The sequence below is a fragment of the Tupaia chinensis genome, unplaced genomic scaffold (genome assembly GCF_000334495.1).
Source record: "Tupaia chinensis unplaced genomic scaffold, TupChi_1.0 Scaffold144682_1, whole genome shotgun sequence".
Lineage (NCBI taxonomy): Eukaryota > Metazoa > Chordata > Mammalia > Scandentia > Tupaiidae > Tupaia > Tupaia belangeri.
Window position 1 is genome coordinate 1180051 of NW_006204543.1, and position 9281 is coordinate 1189331.

The following is a 9281-nucleotide window of genomic DNA, read 5'->3' on the forward strand; positions in this document are numbered from 1 at the left end:
ACACACCCTATAGCAAAAACATCTCAAGAAAAAAAAAAAAAGAAAGAAAAATCAAGATCCACATCCTGGCAAAATATCTTGAGATATTCTGAATGTGATTCATGGCTGAATAAACAAGAATATAATTTGTTCTCAAATGAACACAAATTGAATCCAAAGCCAATTTAACAAAAGCTTATTTTAAAGATTAAATATGTAACAATAACTTTAAAACCCTATTTCTAAGGAAAGAATAATGTTCCTGCCTCCCAGCGAACTTGCTGGTAATACCAGGTATTAAAGCACAATACATTATAATTTAGTGTAATTAAAATTAGTACAACTTCCGTCAAAAGACTTTGACAGTATATGCTAAAACCAAATACCCCTTTTACTTAAAATTTCACTCCTCAGAACACATCAAACATGAATTATTAGGTCGCTGGGAAAGTCATGATGTTATTTTTTATGCAAACATGTGCTATGACTTTCCCGATAACCCAACAGCACGTGTTCAAGGGAAAACACTCACTGCAGTATTTAATAGCACCAACATTCTTAACAGCCCCAAGCCAAAAATGACTAAAATGTCCAACAATGGGAGAGTAAACTGTAGAATATTCCTAAAATAAAACAATACACAACTACCATAAACAGCTACAACAACAATGTGAATTAGTTTCAAAAATAAGTTCAATGTAAGAAGCCAGAAGACAACCACACAGGACTGATTTCAGAAATGCAAGGTACCGTATAGTGGTTATGTCACTAAACTTCCAAGTGGCCAACTGTGGTTCTAGTCCCAGACCTAGCGGCTTGAAACTCATGCTGAGCATGTGTGCGTGTATGCCTAAAATCCCTAGAGGACAGTAGAGGAGGGACTGCAGTATAGCCATTCCCCCCTGGGGGTGTGACTTCTCACTTTGCGTCTCTTTGTGAGCATACGTGCCTTATGGCAAAAATCTATTTAAAAAGAAAGAAATATAAAATATAAAAAACAGGCAAATTTGGGACCAGATGGCAAAATGGTCACGTTGCTGGATTCTCACAGTTGACAGTAGTTCAAGTCCTGGATCCAGTGACCTCAAATGTATACCAGGTACATGTGCGTGTGTGACCAAGATCTGGAAAGGAGAATGGAGGAGAAGGGACGCAGCATGGCCATCTCCCCCACCCCCAGTGAGATTTCTTGCTTTCTGTCTCTCTGGAAAGCACACATGCCCTATAGCAAAATCTCTCTTTTAAAAAAAAGAAGAAAAAAAAAACAGGCAAATCTAATCTACCCTGGAAGTCAGGATGGTGGTTAAACGAGAGAAAAGGTTAGTGACAGAACACAAGGGGCTTCAGTGGAGCTGCCCATGTTTTTCTTGCTGAAAGCTGGTGAAGCACAAGTATACTGTGCATGCAAGTGCAATGAGTTATGTGTTGTGAGTGTACTCTGTAGGTGTACTGCTTCACTGGTCTCATGTTAGCATTAGACAAGTAGGTAAGTAGACAAAAGAAAGAAAGAAAGAAAGAAAGAAAGAAAGAAAGAAAGAAAGAAAGAAAGAAAGAAAGAAAGGAAGGAAGGAAGGAAGGAAGGAAGGAAACAGGTCCAGGGAAAGATTCAAAAGTATATGACAACTGCTTCCCAGCAAAAACAAGAATCTTCAGAACCAGGATAACAGGTGGCAGGGGACTGTGGTCCACGAGAAGACAGAAACAAATGAAGTGAGCCATCTGCCTAGAGGACTTCCGAATGGAGGCATTTTCCAACCTGCCGTTAGTGACAAACCCAATCAGAAGGCAGCAGTAATGCACAGTTGAAAGCAAGGTGAGAGTGAAGGAAGCTGAAGTGGGTAAGCCAGGGACCAGAGGGGAGGGAAGCTAGGCAGATAACAGGCCCTACAAACACTGCTGTCTACTAACTGTACGTTACTAAGGTGAGAGGTTCAAGAAGCTGGGGAAAGAGAAGCTGTGAGCCGAAATACTCCCAGCGCTTATAAAGGACTAGGGAGGCTCCTAAACTCCCTCCAACCAGAGACAAGAGAATATACCGACACTGTGAGTATTTACTAGAGACCCAAAATAGGTCACAAGAGCTTGGTATTAGCTACTATCCTTAAAGTAAAGCCTCGTAGACATTTCTTAATAAAGACTTGAAGGGATCAAACTGGCCAGAGAGTTACCTGATAGCCAAAACAAAACTCAGTAGCCTTAAAAAAAAAAAAAAAAAAAGAAAAAGAGAAAAAAGAGAGAGAATACAACCAGAGAAAAAACTACGATGTCCAGTATCCAATAAGAGATTACTAAATAGTCAAACGAACAGGAAAATACGACCGATAACCAAGAGGAAAATAAATCAACAACTCAGAAAGAATTGATGTAATTAGTAACCTGGACTCTTTTATTTTTTTTTTGGTGGGGAGAGGTTTTTGCTATAGGGTATATGTGCTGGCCAGAGAGAGAGAGACAGAGACAGAAAGCGAGAAATCACCCCCTAGGGGGATGGCCACATCGCCACAATCCCTTCTCTTCCATTCTCTCGGGATCTTGGACACACATGCCTGGCATGAGTTTAAGCCACTGGGTCCAGGACTTGAACCACAGTCGACTACATGGGAGTCCACCTATGTAGCCATTATGCCGTCTGCTGGTCGCCCTGGACTCTTTTTAAATTCTGTTACAGGGCACGTGTACTCACCAGGGAAAGATGGAGAGCAAGAAGGTGAGAAAGCAACACCCTCCCTCACCCCCAGTAGCTGGCAATTTTGTCCGGCATGTTTCACAAGCTGCCAGATCTGGGACTTGAATTGCATGGCTAGTCATATAGGATCCAGCTGCTTTAACTACCACATGACCAGGTGGCCCTCTATAGAGAACTTTCAAATAGCTATTTAAACTATGCTCAAGAGGGACCAGCAGATGGCGTAAAGGTTACATTGCAGGATTCCCATGTAATAGACCTTGGTTCGATCCCAGACCCGGTGGCTTAAAAAACTCACGCAGAGTGCATATGTGTGCATGATCAAGATCCCGAGAGGAAAATGGAAAAGAAGAGATTGTAGTGTGGCCATCATCCCTGCAGGGTGATTTCTCACTTTCTGTCTCTCTCTGTCTCTCTGGAGAGCACACATGTCCTAAAGCAAAAATCTCTCTTAAAAAAGGGGGGAAAATGCTCAAGAATTCAAAAGCATATATAAATAAGGAAACAAAACATGAAAGTAACTCAAACATAATTCCTAGAAATACAAAATAAATGTCTTAAAAATATTTGACACTAGTGGGAATAAAAACAGTAATAGAACACAAAGCAAGTAAGACTGAAAAAATAATGAACAGAACATTAATGACCTGTGGACAACATTATATGGTCTAACAGTTATATAAAAGGACTCCCCACAGAAAAGTAAATGGTGTGGAAGAGGTTAAAAATTATAAAGAGAAGAAATGATGACTGACAATTTCCAAATTTGATGAAAACCATAAAAGCATAGCTAAAACAAAAACAAAATCTCAACAATTCTGAACAGAAAAATCTCAAAGAACTTAGTGCCAAAGAGGAAACCTTAAAGAAGCCAGAGAAAAAGCACTGAAGACTTCTCATCAGAAATAAACTGTGGAAGAAAAAATATGTCAACCTATAATTATATATCAAGTGAAAACATCCTTTGAAACATGAAGACAACCAACATACATCCACCAGGATGGCTAAATTAAAAAGACTGACAACCCCAAATGTTGACAAGGACCTAAGGCAATTAAAATACTCAAAAATTTTCAGTGGGAGTTTAAATAAACCAACTTGGGGGAAAGATCTAACAACTTCTTAAAAAAAAAAAAAAGCTATCATATAAGATCATATTTCTATTCCTAGGTTATTTACCCACAAGAAAAACATAAGCCCACACGAAGACTTCTTTCTCATTGCAGTTTTATTCTTAACAGCTAAGAACTGAAACAGCCCAAGTCTCCCTTAACAGAAGTTACAAACGACTGAAACATGTAGTAACATGGATGAGTTTCAGAGATACTGTGCTGAGTAAAAGCAATCTCTTATAACACATAAATATTATCTATTCCACTTAAAGGAAGTTCTAGAGCACTCTAAGTATGAAAAATGAAAACAACAGTTGACTTTGAAGGGGGCAACGACTCAGTAGAAAGGGGTACTGGTTCTAGAACTTGACAGGATTTTGTTGCAAAGGTGTATGCACCTGTCAAACTCGTGGAATGGTGCACGGGGCAGACTATTTTCCACAGGCGGCCACCACAATAAAATCCGTGTCACATGCTCTTCTTCACAATACCGCCATTCTCTTCTCAGATGGTGGAATCAATACCTAGTCTCCTTGAACCTGGGTGGCCTTTATGACTCCTTCAATCCATTAAATATGGTGGAAGTAGTAAACCCTCAGTATTTCTAAGGGATTGGTTCAAAAACCCCAAAACAAATACTCAAGTCTGTGGGCGCTAGAGTCCTTTGTGTAAAATGGAAGCCTTTGCATATAACCCACACACAACCTCTCGCACACACTGCCTGTAGGTTAATGTAAAGAGTGCTAGCATCAGCTCTAAGGGAAAAGGAAACTATCCCAGTTCTTCAGCACTTCTTTAGGAAGCCGTATCTTCCCCTATTTTATAACTAATGTGGTCTGTGGTGGGATGGATCCTCAGATGCAGAATCCAAGGATACAGAGAGCTGTAGGCTGTGTGACTCTTGATACTGAGTCATCCAAATGCCCTGTACTTTCTGCCTTGGTCTCTTCAAATGCTCACTGTCGGATTGCAGTCACCATGCTGAGAGGAAGCAGCCACAAGGCGAGGAAGCCAAGCAGCCACACGAGAAGGCGACATGTAAGTGTTTTAGACCAGGGCTCCAGCTCCAGTCCTGACGGCTGTATCAATCTCTGGAAGTGTGAGTGAGCATGTGTCCAGAGGATCACGGTCTCCAGTCATTACATCACCCTAGCTGGCACACATAAAGCCAAGACAAGCTCTGTTTGCCAATACCTGCCTACATTAGAAATTAAGAGCAAAATAAGTAATTGCTGCTATTGAAGGAATCAAGTTACACAGCAATATACAAACATTCCAAAATCTGAAATAATCTGAATATGAAACACTTCTGGTCCTAAGCATTTCAGATAAGGAATACTCAACCTATACCAGACAAAGTACATTTTAGGAAAAGGAACCTGAAACAAAGAGAGACAATTTCACAACAATAAAGGGGTCAATTCATCAACTAGACATAACAGTACTAAATGTGAATGCACCTAGTAACACAACTTCAAAATATTGTGGAAGCAATAACGGATAGAACAGAAGATCAACAGTGAATTCAAAAGTAAAGTTGGAGATCTCAACACTCCTGTCTTGGTAATTAAGTAGCCAGACAATTAGTAAAGATGTAGAAGGGATACGCATATCTGACAAAGAACTTACACCTAGAAGGGGGGGGGGGCAAACCATCTGAACAGATACTTACAAAAGATGAAAACGTTTCGACAACATTAATTATTAAGGAAATATAAACTAAAACAGTAATAATACTTCACACTCATTAGAATGGCAATGGAAAAAAAAAAGAACCCAGAGAATAACAAAGATGTAGAACCCCTATGCATTGTTGGTGGGAATATAATGCAGTGCAGCCACTGTGGAAAACGATATGACAGTTCCTCAAAAAATTTAATGAAGAATTACCGAATGACCCAATAATTCCACATCTAGGTATATAATCAAAAGGACTGTTAGCAGAGACTCAGACATATGTACACCAATGTCTTAGCAGCATTATTCACACAGCTAAGATACAAATCAAATGTTTACGAATGAATGAATGGATAAAACAAATTGTGGCATATACGCACATAATGGGATATTAATCAACCTTTAAGAATTGAATTCTGATACATGCTACACACAGATGAACCTACAAAAAGATAAATATATAATTCTACTTACATGAAGTACCAAGAGTAGTTAAATTCACATAATAATCACCAGGAACATGAGAGTGGAGGTAAGGGGGTATTATTATTAAATGCGTACAGTTTTAGTTAGGCAGAATAAAAATTTTCGAGATGGATAGTGGTGATGGTTACACAATAATATGAATGCACTTTATACCACTGAACTGTCCACTTACAATGGCATAAATGGCAGACTGCGTTACGTGTATTTTACAATTAAAATGGAATGGCACTGGGATATTACTACATGTCCATCACAATGCCTGCAATGAAAAGAACTGACAAAGACGTGAAGAAACTATTGAGAGAACTTGGGGGCCGGCAGGTGGTGGTGGTTAGAGGTGCTGGATTCCCACATTGCTGACAATTGTTCGAGTCCTGGACCTGGTGGCTTGCTTTCTCCCTTTCCCTTTCTCTCTGTTTCTCTCTGGTCAAATTAAAAAATAGTAACAAGAAATGGAATTAAATAAATAAACAAATCTTTTTTTAAAAAAGAAACTATCGAGAGAACCAAAATTAAAAAGATTGGATGACCGTTGGCAGGAAAGTGTAGAGAAATCAAGACCTTCATATGTTGCTGGTACAATTATAAAATTTTGCAGCCACTTGGGAAAGAGCTTGACAATTCATAAAAATGTTTAACATAAATATCCATGTCCTAGAAGTTTCACTGCTAGGTATAGGCCCAAGAGAAATGAATGTGTATGTTCATGCAGAAGTTGGCATATGAATGTTCACAGCAACATTACTCTTAGTAACTAAAAAGTGGAAATCGCCCAAACATCTATCTACTGAATGCATAAACAATATGCAGTATATCCATATAATATTATTCATCTATCAAAAGGAATGAGCCTTGGAAACAGTATGCTAAGTAAAAAGACCCACAGAAAAGAACACATGGTGTATGATTCCATTTACATGAAACGTCCACCATAGGCACTTCTATCAAAACAGAAAATGGGTCGGCAGGTGGAGTGGTGGTTAAGGGCACTGGACTCTCACACGGCCAGCCGTGGCTCAAGTCCTGCACCTTGCTTTCTCAGTCTCTTTCTCTGTCTCTCTCTGCCCCTCTCTGGTCAAATTAAAATAAAGCTAAATGAAATCATTCTTTAAAAAAAAAAAAAAAAGATAAAACCAGGGACCAGTAGTTGGTGTAATGGCTACGTTGCTGGACTCCCATGTAGTAGATCATGGTTCCAGTCCCGGACCCGGAGTCTTAAACTCATGCCAGGTGTGTCTGCATGCGTGCCCAAGATATCAAGAGGAGAGTGGAGAAGGAACTGTGGCATGGCCATCACCCCGGGGGGTGATTTCTCGCTTTCTTGTCTCTCTTTCTGGAGAGTGCATTCACCCTATAGTAAAACCCTCTCCAAAAAAAAAAGGATAAAAACAAATGGTGGCTAAGGGGAGAGTGATGGGGAATGACAGCTGACAGGTATGGAGTTACTTTTGGGGATGATAAAAGTGTTCTAAAATTAGTGGTGTGGTTGCAATAACTGAACATGCCAAAAATGCTTAAATGGATGAATTTTACAGTATATTAACTGTATTCAATAAAGATGATAAAAAAAAGTGATAAGATATGGATGGGGTGAATTTTTAAAACCCTCAAAAAAGGGGAAAAAACTGTAAGTATCAGTATTTATACTTTATAAAGACTGTATATGTAATGGAGTACCATACAGCACTGAAACCAAATAAAACTGAACCCACATGTCTATCACATATATCTCAAAAACTTAATAGTTAAAAAAAGCTGTTAATACATGTGTAATACATAACTATAAAAATTTTAAAAGCAAAAACCAGCATCACATATCAGTGAGGATACTGGTACACATATATAGTAAAAGCATAAAACAATGGAATATACTCAAGAACCTCAAGACAGCTGTTTACTTGGAGGGGTGGAACCGGTACGACTGAATACAGGAAACTGCATTCCCCCTAAAAGGATCAAAAATAGCCTAAGTTATACTTCTGTGTAGTGGGTAAATGGTAATTACATTGTTTTCTGTATGTTTAAATGTTTTATAATTAAAATATATGTGTATGTTTTAAATAAAAAAAGAGACATTAGCATATAATCCCCATGATGAAATGAACTTAGAGATCAACTAATTCATCCTTTCACTTTAAGACAAGTATCAGAATAAAAATATAAAATAAACACAACTGTAGCACTGACAAAGTTAGACAACATCACTAAGTATCTAAAATAGTATTTTAAGAGAATTATACATTGACCATTTAAGAGAGATAAGCCCTTATTTCTCAAAATCTGGTATCAACTAGCAATACGGAGAATGCACGCACACATATGCATGCATGCACACCTGCACGCACACACACACCCCTCCTAGGAATGCCTCGTCGGTTTAAGTGGAGGCACAGTTAAGTGAGGCTAGTATGTAGGCCCACTGTCTGGCCCACTGTCCAGGCTGACTCCTACTTCTACCTGCCTCTACTTAAAATTACTTAAATTCTGAAGTCTAAAGGATTATTCCCGATTATATGCAGTTCTTCAGTCCACAGCAGATATCTAAGAGTGGGCTGAAACAGGTTAGGTCATTCATCCGGCACTTACAAATGCCAACAACTGCACGGCAAACATTCGCTGTCCTCACAGAAATGACCCATCTGGAAGGGAGAGAAGACCACCTCAGCTGAGGTAAGCGACCTACCTATCATCCAGTTAAGATCCATCTCCTTTTAGCTTCACCTCTTATCTTTCATGTGGCCCAAAAGAAGGAATAAGAGGGGGAACCAGCAGTTAGCGTAATGGCTATGTTGCTGGACTCCCACGTAGTCGACCGCGGTTCGAGTCCCGGACCCGGTGGCTTAAAACTCACGCTGGGCACGTGTGTGTGCATGCCCAAGATCCCAAGAGGAGATTGGAGGAGAAGGGATTGCGGCGTTGACCATCCCCTCTGGGGGGTGATTTCTCGCTTTCTGTCTCTCTGTCTCTCTCTGTCTGGCGAGCGCACGCGCCCTATAGCGAAAAACCTCTCCAAAAAGAAGGAATAAGAGGAATCTGGGGGCAGGGGAGGGTGGGGCTGACTCCACGATGAATTAAATAAGACCACTTTTGGATTTTCAAAATAATCTGAACTATAGTACATTGAACAATTATTTAAAGAATCTATGGTCTAGGGGACCAGCAGGTGGCGTGGTGGTTAAGATGCTGGACACTCCCACATGGCCAACTGCAGTTCGAATATTGGGCCTGGTGGCTTGCTTTCTCACTTTCCCTCTCTCTCTCTCTCTCTCTCTCTCTTAAAATTAGTGGTGTGGTTGCAATAACTGAACATGCCAAAAATGCTTAAATGGATGAATTTTACA